Source organism: Carettochelys insculpta, chromosome 7, assembly GCF_033958435.1.
Source record: "Carettochelys insculpta isolate YL-2023 chromosome 7, ASM3395843v1, whole genome shotgun sequence".
In the NCBI taxonomy this organism is placed as follows: domain Eukaryota; kingdom Metazoa; phylum Chordata; order Testudines; family Carettochelyidae; genus Carettochelys; species Carettochelys insculpta.
In genome coordinates, this window is record NC_134143.1 from 60,588,218 (window position 1) to 60,604,552 (window position 16,335).

The following is a 16,335-nucleotide window of genomic DNA, read 5'->3' on the forward strand; positions in this document are numbered from 1 at the left end:
TTACAGGCAGGCAAATAGAATGCGCTATCCTAGGCACTACATTTTATTTTGCAACCAAGTCTTTCATGAAATCTCCTCTTGATAAATTCTAGGCATCTAGCTGCACCCACTATGCCAATGATGATATCGTGTCATAAGGGCAATTTTTTCCTAGGAGATTATGGAAGGGAGTAGATATATTTATTAGATGGAGTGTTTGTCAGCTATACCTTTGTCTTGGCCTAGGTTTTCATAACATTTCATAGATGAAGAAAATCATAGAAAAAGCTATTTTGTTTTATTAAAAAAAAGCTTTGTCTGAGAACTCTAGGCAGGCTACGAATAAGCTTAAAGAACTGGTGATTCTTTTGTGGAGGAATATGACACTGTGAGTCTAGCCCACAATCACACATTGCTGTTTTGTCTTCCTGATGGTTGACAGGGTCATTTACTCGGTGGTGCTGACAGCAGCCATGGGCTGTGGGGCAAGGTGGGAAAAGGGCCCAGCTCCCCGCCCCAGAAAGGGTGGGGTCAAGGGCATTTGGCTTTCAGTGCCACCCACGCCACAGCCAAATGCAACAGTGCAGCAGTGCTGAAGTGGCAATTCAAAGGGCCCTAGCACTCCAGTGGCCACTGGTGCTGCCAGTGTAGCAGTGGCTGGAGCTCTGAACCCTTTTGAAACGCTGGGCCCAGGAGCAACTGCCCATTTAGGCCTGCTGACAGCAGTGGGGCACATATACAGAGGTTGATCAGGCTGCTACACCCTGGGCAGGCAGAGCTAGATTTCTTAGCTCAGTTGATGGAGGCATATGCCCTTAGAACGAAAGGTCCCAGGTTCAGTTTTCCCTCCCAGCAGCCCATAAGCCAAGGGAGGTTCTCTGCTGACAGCAAGGAACTTACAAGGTTTTCCAGCTCCAAAACTAGCGTGCATTGCTGCTGCAGATAATGTTCTTGTTCCTTTTCAGCTTTGTGTTTGAATAATTGGCTCAGCTATTCATTAGGATAGGTTGGGGATAAAGTTAAGAGTTTCATTCAAGGATAAAGGTAAGAGTTTCAAAGACAAGGGTGTTAGGTCTCCTAGATCAGGGGCCAGCAACCCCTGGCAGGTGTGCCACAGTTGGCAGGTGAGCTACTTTTCAGTGGCATGCCCGGGAGCTCAGCTCCTCCCTTCCTTCTCCCATGCATCGGGGAGCATAGAGGGATGGGCAAGCTGCATCCCTGAGATGGTGGAGGTGCATGCACTGTGCCTGGGCCTCTGCCATGCTTCCTGTCTGCTCCACGTGGAGCTCAAGTAAGTCACTGAGGACAGGGCAGGGAGGGGGCTGTCTGTAGGGTAAAGGGGCTTGTGGGGGGGCAGTTGCAGGGCTGTTGGCCGGGTGGCAGTGTTGGGGGCGGCTGGGGTCTGTCTGTAGGTTGGAGGGATTTGCAGGGCTGCCAGCAGACAAAACAGTTGTTGGAGGTGGTTGGCAGGGCTCCCCGACCCTGGGCTGCTGTCTGCTCCTGCCCAGCTGCAGTCTCTAGGGCTGCCAGCTCATGGCTCCAGTCCCACTGGTCTCTCCTAGCCCAGCCTGTGGGCTGCCGGCTCCCGGCTCCTGTGCTGTGGTCTCCTCTGGTCCGGCTGGCATTCCCCTCTTGCCCTGATTGGGGCCCCCCTGGCTGTAGGGCTGCCAGCAAGGTGCCCTGGCTGAGGTACCCCGGGTGGTGAGGCTCCCTGGCCCCAATTGTGGTCCCCACTGCAGGGCTACCCAGGCCCCAGCTGGGGTTCCCGCGGCTGAGGGGCTGTCGGCCAGACTCCGAACTCCAGTTGGCTCCCAGCTGTAGGGCTCATGAGTGGGGCTGGGCTCGCCACAGCAGGGCTCCCCAGCCTCAGCTGGGCACCTGGCTCCCTGTCCTGGGGCTGCCCCTGGTGCTCCCCAGAGCAGGCTACCAGCGGGGCTCCCTGCCACCAGCAGGGTGCTGCTGTGCCTTGTACTGCTGAAGCTCTCTGGTCCAGGAACATGCATTGGCCTGTCTGAAGAGGGATGTTGCCAGACCAGAGAATCCAGGGTAACAGAGGTTCAGCCTGTATAAAAATCCCATATGTTTTTAGATATTAAAAAAACCCCTCTGGGTGGAGATTTAAAGAGAGAAACAGTAAAGCTCTGCATCTTAATTTCATTATAATTATTAATGAAGCTGCTGTAAGTAGGACTATTAGTGACTCAGACAATACATACAGGTCAAAAGGTCACATTTCAGCACTCTGCTTCAGAAAGGTTGCTGACCCCGTGCTAGTGCTAGATTATTATTAATTCATATAGGGCCAGATATGAAAGGGTAGTTAGGTGCCTTAAGATGCAGCTGGGTGCCTAGCAGGATTTTCAGAAGTATCTGGGCATTTAACTCCTAATGGTTTCAAAGCTGTAACAATTTACTTCCGTTTGGGATCTTTCCCATTGATTTCAATAGGAATACTTTAGTGAGCAAGGAATGCTCACGTATTTAAGGCCTTACTGAAGTGGACTGTTTACATAGACATGAATGACCTTTGGTGTGTATGAAAACTGTATTAAAAATACAAGTGAAGACAACAGAAGTAGCGTAAGAGCAGGGTGAAGGAGGGCCAGCATTTGCCAGACAAGTGTCAGCAGTTGCTTTGGTTAGTTATTGATGTGTCTTAATGGTGCTGTCAACTTTTGGGTTATTTTTTGTGTTTATTTGTCTGGAGGTGTTTTGTCCAATTTTGGTTTGGGGGTTTTCATATATTTATAATTAAAGTGGTTATTTACAGGCATATACCATCTTCTGATGCATCGCAGTCAGCTGACTAAGCACCTGCCACTTTTGCATTCCTGTGCATCATAACCATACTGAAAACTGAGAGCAGGCTGACAGGGAACCACTCTAAAAAGAAAAGTCATCATTAGACTTCTGGCAGTTTATCAAGTGCCAGTGCTATAAATTTTTCAAAGAAGTACACAGCCTGTTGCCAGGCTCAGTCCTAATTAGTATGTCCAGAACGACAACATGCTGAGCTAGGTCTGCAACACGTCATTCTCATGAAAGAGGTCTTACGTTCTTCCTGTATATTTTTTTAAAATTCTTCTCCCAATCCCAGAAACTGTGGAACAACATTTCAAACACTTGAACTAGTAGAGATATAGTATGTTTGAGAGCAGCAGTAAGGACTTGTCTGTAAGGAGACTGTGTGCACAGCAAGTGAGGATGTGATTCTGTAACATGCAAGCTTGCTATGTGATGATTGGCCATGTGGACCTTGCTGCTGTGCAGTGAAGGTTCCATGGAGTACTTTGTGGTTATTGCTTTTTTGAAATGGGACATACCCTGGCCTGCCACGCACTAAGGCCTAGATTTTTAAAGATAGTTAGGCGTTGCTGCACTCAGTTGCAAGGCCAACCTGACAAGAAAGCCTAAATCTCATTTGAAAATAAAATGTATGCAGTTAGCCCAAATTCTATTGACAGTGTCATCCTATGTCTCTGTGTAGAGATAAACTTGTAGTCTTGAACTTCAAGTCAGAGGCATATTTGAGTCAGGTATAGTTCAGTTGCTAAACTCCTAATTATTTGATTAGTTAGTTTGTAATGAAAGCCAATTTATATTTAAGTGATAGCCATGTGTTAAAAATGCTTTGGTACATGAACCAATACCAACTAGAGTAAATCTAGCAGCCTCTCCAAAATGGCTACAAATGGTCAAATGGCGAATAAAAATCATCCATTGAGTTGTACAGAATTCATACTTTCTTATATCATTCTGAGCACACGCTCTTCAACCACAAGAGCATAGGGAAAGAGAGTCTCTTCCAAGCAGCGGCAGAAAAAGTACCTAAGAAGTTATTTGCGTAAAAGTGCAAAGGTGACCCGTGTGTGTGTGTGTGTGTGTGTGTGTACTTTTACTCAAGCGGTTTTCCAGAGGGGCACCGGTGATTTGTACTTAAGTACATTTCCCCTCCAAGTTATGGTACTTTCACTCAGGTAACTTTTTGGGTACCTTTCCCACCTCTGTTTCTAAGCAACAACAGATTTGGGCTATTTTGGACCAAAAAGGAGAGAAGTTTCCGAAGTCATGTGGGTGTTGAACCAACATGTTGCTAGTGGACCCTCTTTTAGTGTCAAGGGACCTGGAGCTTGAATGCTTCCACTGGTCTCAACTATGGAGGCCTGTCAAGGTGAGATGGGCACTCTTGGGTATTAGCCTCCTTGGCCATTTCTGGCCAGTTGAAGACAATGGGAATTATTCCATTTGGTTATTTCTTTAAAGAATTTTGAATCAGGGCCTAGTAATCTCTTAGGCTGGGTCTACACGTTCCCCTTCCTTTCGAAAGGGGCATGTTAATGAGCAGGTTTGGAATATGCTAATGAGGTGCTGCAATGAATATGCAGCGCCTCATTAGCATAATGGCAGCTGCGGCAGTTTGAAAGTGCGGCTTTTCGAATCGCGCGCTGCCCGTGGAGATGGGACCTTCCGAAAGGACCCCCGCGGTTTTCGAAAGGCCTTCTTCCTATCTGGTGATTGGAAGAACGGCTTTTGAAAACTGGGGGGGTCCTTTCGGAAGGTCTCGTCTCCACGGGCAGTGCACGATTTGAAAAGCCGCACTTGCGAATCACCGTGGCTGTCATTATGCTAATGAGGTGCTGCATATTCATTGCAGCACCTCATTAGCATATTTCAAACCTGCTCATTAACATGCCCCTTTCGAAAGGAAGGGGAATGTGTAGACCCAGCCTTAGAGTTTGGAAACTGTACTTGAAACTGCACTTCATTTTATTCAAAAGAAAATCAGTGGCAGAAGTGGATTGTTGCCAATATATATGTAATAAAAATATTTACCTCTAAATTGTGTTTTCTTGGTCTAAATACCATATTGTCTTTAGAGTACTTAAACTCACTCATCACACTTACTACAGGTAAGTGGCAGGCAGTAATTTTTCTTCTCTAAGTCTCCTGGGATTATACAGTTGCTGCTGTTTTATTTCCATTTTTCTCTGTTTGCCTGCCATTTTATCCATATAATTTTTATGCCCTGAAAATCAGCATAGAGAATTACTGAGCACCATCTGATATAATCAAATTTTTACGTCTTTTGCATGTTGTACCATTGCTTCAGTTTTCCCTTCTGAAGTACAGCACAGTTATTTGCTTCCACACACCGTATGACACGGAGGCTCTGTTTACTCTAGCTCAGAAGATCCTCTGGGGTTTGATTTTGCATGTCTAGCAGGGATGTGAGAATTGACCTTTCAGGGGTTGCAGCTGACCCTGTACTTCTCGCGTTTCATGAGGAGTAGAGGGGTGTCCACAGAAGAAACTCTCCCATCCACCCTAGTCAGTAGAAAAGACCCACTTCTTCAGACCATCCATGAAAGCTCCCCTAATAAATTATTTTGTTAGTCTTTAAAGTGCTACTTTACTGCTTTTTTGTTTTGATAGTATATAGACTAGCATGGCTTTCTCTTTGTTACTTGTTCAGTAGGGATGCCCAAGTAAGCCACGTGCAGATAGGTCGATTCTAGCTACGCAATTGCTGTAACTAATATTGCATATCCATGGTCGACTTACTTTGCCCACTGTTGATGTAGCCAGAGAGAGTTCCATCCAAGGGCCTTACTTCTGTCCAAGATGAGCAATGTGTATCTAGAGCTAGGGTATTTGTCAAAATATATAGAGATGCTCTTTTAGTGATATGAGCCCAGAATTTTAAAGTGTGAATCAAAAGTACACACAGAACTAAAATATTTTCATAACTAAAATAACATGTAAGATGGTTTTAAATAGCTTCAAATTTTGCTTTGCAAAGTTTGTTACCCAAACATTGCAGTTATGTGCCAGTGCACCAGAATATAAACATGAAATTCACAGTAGAAAATGATTACTTTTTTTGAAGTCACTGAATTCTGATAATGAAAAGACAAAACAAAGAAAAACACAAATGGCAAAAAGTGATTTTTGCTACATTTACTTAGCTACTAAAAGAGGAACAATCAGCTTAATATTATCTTTCTATTATTTTTAATCTATTTTTACATATAACGCCTGAGAAAATTTTCTTCTTTGATATCGTTAAGATTTTTTAAATTTTTTATTTGTTATTTTTCAGTTCGTTATGCATTAGACAGCAGAATCCATTGGTCAATGTGTATTACATCTTCTCCTTTGTGACCAACCCATAGAGGATATGAGTCTGTTACAGCTCTCACGTCGAGAGCCTGACTCTTTAACTTAAGTGCTGTACCTAAGTTTTTCAGCCCTGGAGGTGCCTGGTTCAGTGCCTGGTATGCAAGCCACGATAGCAGCAATTAGTATGAAATCCATTTTACTTTTTCCCTGTTGATGGTTTGGGTCTTTCATGAGCAGCAGGGAAGAGAAAAACATTTTAAATCCATTGGAAAATGTAATAGAAAAATCAGCATTTTCAGAGACTCAGGGACAGTAGGAGAATTTAAGACTACAGGTTTCACCTCTCAAATTCAGAACTCCCTCATCCTGCAACATCTGTCATCTGGCATGAGCACGGATGTTGCCAGAGGAGAGACTAGCTGACAGATGCAAGAACCCTTGGGGGACTGGGAGCTGGAGCCCCTGTCCGCTTTGCATCTGCAGGACAGACTGGAAGCTGGAGCCCCTGGGGCAGGAGGCTGCCGCAGGTTCAGGATCCCAAGTCCCTGTTGCCCTGCAGTAGTGGAGTGGGAGTCTGCTGTGGGCCTGGGAGCTGCAGCCCTACACTGCTGGGAGCCTGAGCCCCTGCTCACCCTGCAGCAGTGGGGGCCAGGAGGCTGTTGCTGGACCAGGAGTTGGAGCCCCTGCCTGCCCCATAGGAGCGGGGATGGGATGCTGCCAAGGGGCTGGGAACTGGAGCCCTACAAGCACCTGAGAGCTGGAGATACTACCTGCCCTGAGATAGCAGGACCCAGGAGGCTGCCATGGGGCAGAAGTTGGAGCCTCCACCTGCCCTGTGATAGGGGGACTGGGGTTGGCTGGAGCTCTGTGGAAAGCCCTGAGAGTCTGGACTGCGGGTAGAGCCCCCCGGGGAGAGAGGCTGGTAGTCCATCAGTCCCTGAGCACAGCCCTGTGTCTTCCCTTATCTAGTAAATTCTCTTGTTTGGGATCTGTCAGGTCCCAAGCATGCCGGATGAGGGAGGTGTAGCCTGTACTTTTGATAATTTTGACATCAATGTCAAGGTGCTATTCCTTAAATAAGCTGAGGTGTTTAATGCGCACACCACAACCTGCAGTCACATCTATGCAAGCAGATCTTTGCACTCATGTGAAGCTCAGTGAGGCTTTACGTGGGTGCAAGAGGCTGCAGGATTGGGATCAGAGAAGAAATGTGTATAACAAATACAATTTTTAAAGCATTGGTTGGAGATGATTGTATAGTTATTGCATTATGTTCCCTTTGGCATTTCCTGACATCACAGTTTTTCATGATACCCTAATTTCCAAGGAACCACAAGTGCTGCCATCTGTTTTTTGTGAGTAGGTTCTCCTCTCTATCCATCTCCCCTCCTGTCTTGTAAGTGGTAGGCAGAGCCTTGGGGCGTTTGGCGGTAGAGGCTGAGTAGGTGTGGGGCCTTGGTCTGGAGCACAGACAGTGTTTTGAGGGAAAGAGGCTGAGTGGGAGTAGGACAGAGCAGCAGCTGAGACCTTGGGAACAGAAGGTGAGATGAAGTTGGCAGTTGGACCTCAAGGCAAAGCAGGGGGCTGGGCCACAGTCAAGACACTGGGGCCCAGTAAAGAATAATCCAGTGTTGTGGGAGATGAGCCACTTGGAATCAATGTCCAAGCCAGAATCATCTTTATGGCTGTCTTGAAGTGCTCTGATGTCTCATTCTGAGACAGGGCTTTTTCTTTATAACCATTAAATGTGTTAATTTTTTTCTAAGTGGGGTAGAACTTGCTTTGGGTGTACTAGGGCCTGTGGAGCAAGTGTTAATTGTGAGAACAGCATTTGAAGTAAGTATAGACTCTCTCAAGGCCTTTTTTATAAAACAAAAAAAACCTCAGTGTTAACCATATTTACTGAGAGCTTCAATATAAACCATCCAGAACACTGGTACTGGAAACAAGCCACAATTCTGAATAATATGCATATGTCATGGAAGAGCCATGAACTCGCAACAGGAATATGCTTTATCATAGTGCGTTTCTGTCTCTTGTATGGCTATTTTGAGAGCCTAGAAATATTCTTCTGACTTTTTATTTTGAAAATAGGGGGACTTAATTACTTTTTAAAGGAAATTGAACACTTGCAGCTCCTATTACTTTCAATGGGGGCTATTCGTGTTCCATGGGTGGAGGACAGGGCTCACCCATTCAAATCAAGTCCCCCCCCCCACTCCCCGCAACCCCCCGATGGTCTTGCATCTCCCAGGTGACACTCTTCGGGTTCCATTACTGCTGAGATGTTAGGAGCTGAAAAATTGCAGGCAGCTGGAATAGGGTGCTTTTGTGTGTGATGCTCTTTTTCCCCTGACTTTGCAATGAGCGATGAAAATCTGCCAGTGAAGGCAGGTAGTTGTGAGGGAAGTATGTGTGTTTAGGTGCAGGTGAGAGCGAGAGCACACATGCAAGTTAATGAGTGAATACTTGAAAATCAAAGCTTTTGATTAAAAAAAAATTCAGTACAGCTTTATAAATTATAGTCATTTTCTTAGCACCACTATAATATATATTTAATTAATCAAAAACAATGTAACTTCAAACATCAGAATTCATTCTCTGTAGAGGTTCTAAAGAAACTGAGTAGATATTGTCAGCTGTGATGAGGAGTGGGGAGAAGGAAAAAGGGTTTAAAGTGAGTCATCCTTTGTGAAACCTACAGGAATATGAATAAAAGAGCTAAATAAATGGTGGTGGGGAGGAGGGATGGGGGAGAAATGGGGAAATGACAAATCCATACCCACCTGAATAAGCCAGGGCTGTGAACTGCGGGATCTTGGCAAGTGTAATCAAAATGGTAGGTGTCATGTTTTAAGAGACTTTTTAAGATTCATCAGTTCTTTGTGAAATGCTATACAAGCAAACAAAGACACATAGAGGGGATCTTGAAGGCCACAGCAGTAATGTAGAGGCTAGACCTGAAAAGCAGTATTCCACAAAGGAGAGCAAACTGTATTAGGTACCATGAACACAAATGAAAAGGAAGATATGACAGTGGTGGAAAGGCGCAGTGGGGATTGGGGGGCAGAGCTAAGGATCTTACGGCTGCAATCACATATGCTCAATAAAATATTTAATGTAAGAGATTTATTGAGCATGTATCTTGCTTTGCAATGATGCTTGTAAAGTACTTGTAATCACTTTGTTAGCATCTCTTGCTGGCTCTTATACAATACATGCACCTGAAATTACTTTTGAAACCTTGTAGAGAAACGTTTCTCCGTGTTAAGAGTGCAAGGCTGTTTTATGTGTGAGAAAAACGAAAAACAAGTGCAGAGTTGTTGACGGAGTTTGTTAGGGCTTCTCTTACTTTGCATGTTAATATGTCTGCCTAAATGCATCTCTTGGTGAAAGAAGCAGGCTGCTGTAAATTAGGGATGTTAATGGATAGCCAGTTGTTGGGGAGCAGGGCTATGCTGCCTGACTGGAACATCCCTGCCTCTGGTGCACCAGGCAGGGAAGCTCCAACTAGGCCAGAGCAGCCCTGCTGCCTGGCTTGCCACAGGTGGGGGTGCTGGTGCACTGGTCCCTGGTGTGCTGTGGATGGGAGGAGGGGGGCAGCTGGGGGGGCATTCCCAGCCGCCCACCCCCCTTAATTTATGGGTTAAACCTACCATTTAACCTGTTAATCGGTTAAACAGGATTTTACATCCTTGCTGTAAACATTTACAAAGAGCAACAAGATGGTTTGCACACATCTGGTGTATTTTAAGAGGCCAACATAGGAGTAAATTGACATTTTATAGGCCCCTTATTAATATTGGGTTAAAAAAATCCTGTACCATCCCCTGCCTGCAGCTTGCTTTAATTTTTCTCTCAATGCCTGACAATGATGCATTTTAGAAGTATGTATATACAGTTTGTATGTGTACATCAGTTGTACAGTACAGTGTGTGTATTTGACTTGGTTACCCTCACTGTGCCCCTTCTCGTTATGGGGCCTTGTGGAAGTGGTTGGTTGTCACTTTATTTAATCCAGGATTGAGCCTTCCTATTTGAAAAAGGCAGATGTTATTTTTGTAACTCTTAAGAAGGACTGTCATAATTGCTACAAATGATGAGGATCTGTGCTCCCCATGAGATTGCATGCAATTGAGTCAGAGATCTGTTGCATTAGTGATGAGCTGCACAAAAACTCTTGTTTGGATCCATTAATAGCATTTGAGTCACTTATAATGACCATGAAGCATGTCTGCAAGTGGATACCGCAAGATCTCTGTTCTTAGAAAGACTTTTTATGCATAGCTGTGTCTATGTATTATCAAAAGCAGCTTAACAAAAGTTGGGATGTAATAATTAGGCATCCGTTTTTGATGGCTAATACATGTTTATTTTTAAGCCCTCTTTTACTTTTCTCTATTTAACTTTTCACAGTTGCAGTGCAATATGGGGTGGTGAAGTCAGACAGGAATTATCTAATGACTGATGTTGCAATTCAAAAAGTTAATACTTCATAGCTGTTAAAACAAATTGTAAACATCATTAAATCAAACTTTAATAACTTTTAAACCAGCATTTTTCTTTGGCTGTAAATTTTGATGATCATCTAAGGACATATTATGTTATTTGAGGAAAAAGACATTTACCAATAAGATCATCCTTCTAACTCTAGAAAGAATAGTTAATTCATTGCCTAGTTGGTTGAACTAAAAAGTGATTGAAATAGGGGAGGGCTATGTTTAGGACTTAGACCCTGAGCTCGAATCTTGCCACCTTTAGAGCAAGGTACAAGACCAATCACTCTCATCAAACTTTCATCCAAGAACAGAATTGTAAAATGGCCACATCTGCATGCTCTGGGAAGTGTAGTGCCTAGATCTGATTCCTCTAAAGTCAGACATTTAATCTGTTTGAAAGAGGGTTAAGAGATTTGCTCCTCTTCTAGGAAGCATCTGATCTGATTTTAAATGTAGTCAGTGGCGTCCCCTTATTTATATGAGGACTTTTTTTTCAAAATCTGAGTAGCTAAATTGTAGTGTTCTATGCTTTGGATTTTCAAAAGCCTAGGTAGTCTGGAAAAGTTAGCTGGCAGAAGGGAACCTTCTCCTAACATTAGTGTCATTTTTTTCTTTTATATGTATAGTCAGAAAGGACTGAAAGGACAAGAGATGTGGATTTATTTTTTTTAAAAGAAAATCATGTTCTGAAAACAATTTTCAGTTCTGAGGTAAATTTTTCATTTTTGCTTTAAAAATTATCAGGAACATTTTCAGTGTCAGGAAAGATAATGGAACAAATAATTAAGGGATCCACCTGCAAACATCTGAACGGTAATAAGGTGATAGGCAATAGTCAGCATGAATTTGTCAAGAACAAATTATTTCAAAACAACCTTTCTTTGGTAGGATAGCAAGCCTTGTGGATAAAGGCGAAGTGGTGAACGTGGTGTATACCTAGACCAGTGGTTCCCAACCTAGGATCCATGGGATATTGATATAGGTCTGTGGGGGAAAAAATGAATAAAAATGATCATAGAAAATAAGTTTTAAATAAATTGCAAAGTTACAATCAATTATTTTAAAATTAAATATCTTCCAATAACGTTATCAATTGCTGTCCAAAAATCTATGTTGTGGTTTCATTTTTCATTTAATGAAGTGTACATAGTGGCTAGAATTGGCTTTGATGGGGGTCTGCAAATGGTTGAGGAGGGTGGTTTGGGTGTGTGATTAGGGGTCCACATTAGTGAAAAGGCTGAGAACCACTGACCAAGACTTCAGTAAAGCATTTCATATAGTATTGCAGGATCTTCTTATCAGTAAACCAGGAAGATGGTACCTAGATGGGACTACTGTCAGGTGGGTGCATAACTGGTTGGATAACCATTCGTAGAGATTAGTTATTAATGGTTCACAGTCATGCTGGTGGGAAATAGCAAGCAGGGTTCCGTAGGGGTCAGTTTGGGACCAGTTCTGTTCCATATCTTCAGCAATGATTTAGAAAATGGCATATAGAGTACGCCTATCAAGTTAGCAGATGATACCAAGCTGACAGGGGTTGCAAGTGCTTTGGAGGATAGGGTCAGAATTCAAAATGATCTGGACAGCCTGGGGAAATAGTCTGAGGAAAATAGAATGAAGTTCAATGAGGACAAATGCAAAATACTCCCCTTAGGGCATGTCTACACTTGCCTCCAACTTCGAAGAGGGCATGATAATCACGATAATGGGAGATTACTAGTGAAGTGCTGCAATGATAATGCAGAACTTCATTAGGCTAATTCTCCCCTGTGGCCACTTTGAAGAACCTGCAGCTACATGCATGCCAGCACTTTGAAGTTTGACACTTCGAAGTTGCCACGGGGGAGATTTAGCCTGATGAAGTTCTGCATATTCACTGCAGTACTTGATTAGTAATCTCCCATCACCCTGATTACTGTGCATCCTTCAAAGTTGGGGGCAAGTGTAGACACAGCCTTAGGAAAGGACTGTCAGTTTCACATATACAAAATGGGAAGTGACTCCCTAGGGGGGAGTATTGCAGAAAGGAGTGTGGGGGTCATAATGGACCATATGACTCAACAGTGTGACACTGTTGCAAAAAAACCAAACATGATTCTGAGCTGCATTAACATGAGTGTTGTGAGCAAGACACAAGAAGTTATTCTTCCACTCTACTCCACGCTGATGAGGCCTAAATTCGAGTACTGTGTCCAGTTCTGGGTGCTATATATTAGGAGAGATGTAGAGAAATTTGAAAGGGTCCAGAGATGAGCAACTAAAATGATTAAAGGGCTAGCAAATATGACCTATGAGAGAAGATAAAATAATTGGGTTTGTTTATCTTGGAAAAGAAAAGACTGAGAGGGGACATAATAGCAGTTTTCAAGTAGCTCAAAAGGTCTTACAAGGAAGACAGAGAAAAAGTATTTTCCTTGGCCTTTGATAATAGTACAGGATGCAATGGGCTTAAATTGCAGCAAGGGAGGTTTAAGTTGAACTTCAGGGAAAATTTCCTGTCAGGGTGGCTAAGTAATTGAATAAACTGTCTAGAGGGGTTGTAGAATCTCCATCATTGGAGATATTTAAGAGCAGGTTGGATAAATACCTTACAGGGATGATATAAATGGTGGTTGGTCCTGCCATAAGTGCAGGGGACTGGAGTTGATTATCTCTTAAGGTCCCTTCCAGTTTTAGTATTCGTTGCTTCTACAATACATTTTAATTTTGTAAACACCTTAATTTAACTGATAAACATTTTTTCGACAAAAGGATTATAGAGAAACTGTTACACTGTTTTCTCATGTTCTTCCTTTTCAGAGATGACTTAAATTTCTCTGGGGATAACTATTCTGTGTGGCTGAGTGACTTTGTTGAGTGGAATTACTGTTTTCAGGACTCCATTTGCCAAACTGATCTTTGGTATAACTTTGAAGTTCTGAGTCCTGAGTCTTTTTTTTACCTTGCCTCTCCCTAAACCACTAACACCAGTGCAAAGTGAGCGTTAAATGATACACTTATAGTTTTGTAGCATTCTTCAGGCACTGCACATTGCATTTGAGGATCCAGTCCAGCACCCAAGAAGTCAATGGAATGACTCTCATAGTCGGTGTCTACACTTACTAAAAACTTCAAAATGGCTATGCTAATGGCCAAATCAAAGAATACTAATGAGGTGCCGAAATGCATATTCAGCGCCTCATTAGCATGCTGCCAACCACGGCACTTCAAAAGTGCTGCAGTTTGCTCGCCCATGGCTCATCTACACAGGGGTCCCTCAGGAGATTTCAGTGTTGGCGGGGTCCTTTAGAAAAGGATCCACATGTAGATGAGCCGCGGGTGAGTGAACCGTGGAATGTCTGGTGGCGTGCTAATGAGATGCTGAATATACATTTTGGCACCTCATTAGTATTCTTTGATTTGGCCATTAGCATGGCCATTTCAAAGTTTTTAGTAAGTGTAGATGTAGCCATAGACTTCAGTAGTGTGGATCAGATCCTAGAGCACAACCTAGGGTGCAGGGCAATTCAAATTTAAGGATGATTTTGATTCCATGGCTCTACGTAAGCATAGTTGAATTCCTGTTGGTAGAGAAGTGAATTATCTAGGTTATATAGCTTCTAAGCAAAGAATACTCTCTTTGCAATATACTAATTCTTACTGGAAATATATTATCACAATTTAAGGCTGTTGACATCCTCTCCATTAAGAACCTTTGTTTCTATAGGTTTATTGATGAATTATAAAATGGTGATTCAGGCTGAAAGTAGCCATTAAAATATTTCAATTCAGAAAAAAAAATAAATGCACAGATTTGCAAAGTTGCTTCACTCTAGTAGAAGTAGAAAATGAAACACTGCTAATTATCAGCCCACCATATAGCATAATAGTTCTTATACTGTGCAATTCAAAATATCGTGACACAGGAATTAAATCTTTAACAATGACTTCTGTTCATGCAGAACAACTTCTTGCTGGATTTTTCAGTATTTTTTTTTAGTTATTTAAAGAAGTTTCTAGAGGAAATTTGCAATCCACTTGCTGCACTGTGCTCTCTGCTTTCTTTTTTTCTTCAAAAAAGGTAAAGTGGGACTGGGACTTTCATTGATAGTGAGGTTGTGCAAGGGAATGGGGGTAAGGCTCTGACTTAAACCCAATCCCGGTCCACCAGTTAGAAAGTGACCATGTGGAAAAAAACCCTTCATTTTGCTTCAGAAAAGAGTCACTGTGAAAGTCAGAGTTGCCACACCCTCCCCAGCAGTCCCTGTTTTTCATATAAATGCAGGACCAAAACCTTTAGTGGCAGTTTTCTTTTCATTGGATGTTTTCATTTCTTTAGTGCCTTTCTCACTGCACAGCTCTACCCAGTGAGTTGTTCTTTGTTGGCTTTTTAATCGTAAACCCACACCGAGTCTCTCTGTTTTTGCAACAGGATTGCATTGTGAGTCATCTCGAGCAAGTCTGCAGTACAAGAGCTACAGTGGTGCATCTGTGCCACTGAAGCACTTTCTGGTGAAGAAGTTCTATGCCAAGGGGGGAACGCTCTCCTACTGGCATAATAAAACTGCCTCTGTGAGAGGTGGCAGATATGTTGATGGGAGAAGCGCTTCTGGTAGCATACACTGACTAAAGTGCTGGTGTGGACAGTGCTAAATTACATTGCTCACTGAGTGGCATATTCACACCCTGCAGTGATATACATTACACTGAAATAGGTAGTAATGTAGACGAGGTCTATTAAATTCAGTAAGGTCTTTTTTTAAATCAACCTGATCATAAAGCATAACGTGAATGGTACCAGAAACATGGCCCTACTAAGTGCCAGATAGAAATTTTTTCAGAAGCCAGCGAAATAAATAAATATGCAGATGTCTGATTGCCTTTTTAATAGCATGCAGGTAAGTCCAGTAAGAGTGGATTGGGAGAAATGGTTAGTCAAAATGTTGTGCTGGCAACTTTGGCCAGGAAATAACTGTGAATATTGCATGGAATTTGAATTTATAGTTATTTGGTTGTAAATCATTCTGTTGAACAGTGGATCAGTTTTTCAGCAATTTGGGGCAGTCACTGTATGTGGGGTGTGTTTTTCTTAAATGACTGACAGTGTCTCCTGCCAGATAAACAATGGCTGTGCTAAACGCAGCAGTCTCATATGAAATCTCCTCTCTTAACTATACTTGTCATTTCTGCTACAAAGATCAGCACAGCTCTGCATGGATAAAATGTTGGTATCTGCAAAGAGTCACAAATTCACAGTGTTCTAGATATAAAATTTGTATCTGCATCCATATCTGCAAAAATGAACCACAGCTATCCACAGGTATAAAGTGGGTATCTGTGGATTTGCTGGGCTCTAAAGACCAGGTTCACTTGGGCCCCTCCTAGATTCCTTGCACAGCCCACCCCCCACTGACTTCAGGCGCACAGCCTCATGTTAGTGTAGCATGGAACTGCAGGGGTGGCTCCATGGGGAATTTTATTGCAGGAAAGCAGAATTCTCTCTGGAGTTCTCTAGCAGACAAAGCGCTTGTCTACACTACCACCTTCCTTTGAAGGAAGGGTGGTAATTAGGGTGTTAGGAGTATACTAATGAAGTGCCGCAGCTCACCCGCCGGTACTTCCATGTGCCGGGGCAACTTCGAAGTCCCTTTACTTCTAATTTTGAGTAAAATTTAAAACTTTGAAGTTGCCATGGGGGGCGGGGGGGGGGGTGGAATTTGCACTGCAGCACTTCATTAATAAACTCTCAATGCCC

General features: G+C 43.0%; 1 protein-coding gene across 1 annotated transcript in view; it reads left to right on the forward strand.

Moving 5' to 3' along the window:
* Positions 1-16,335, forward strand: part of SHTN1 (shootin 1) — a 111,974-nt gene that overhangs the window by 55,541 nt on the left and 40,098 nt on the right. The window lies entirely within an intron of this gene.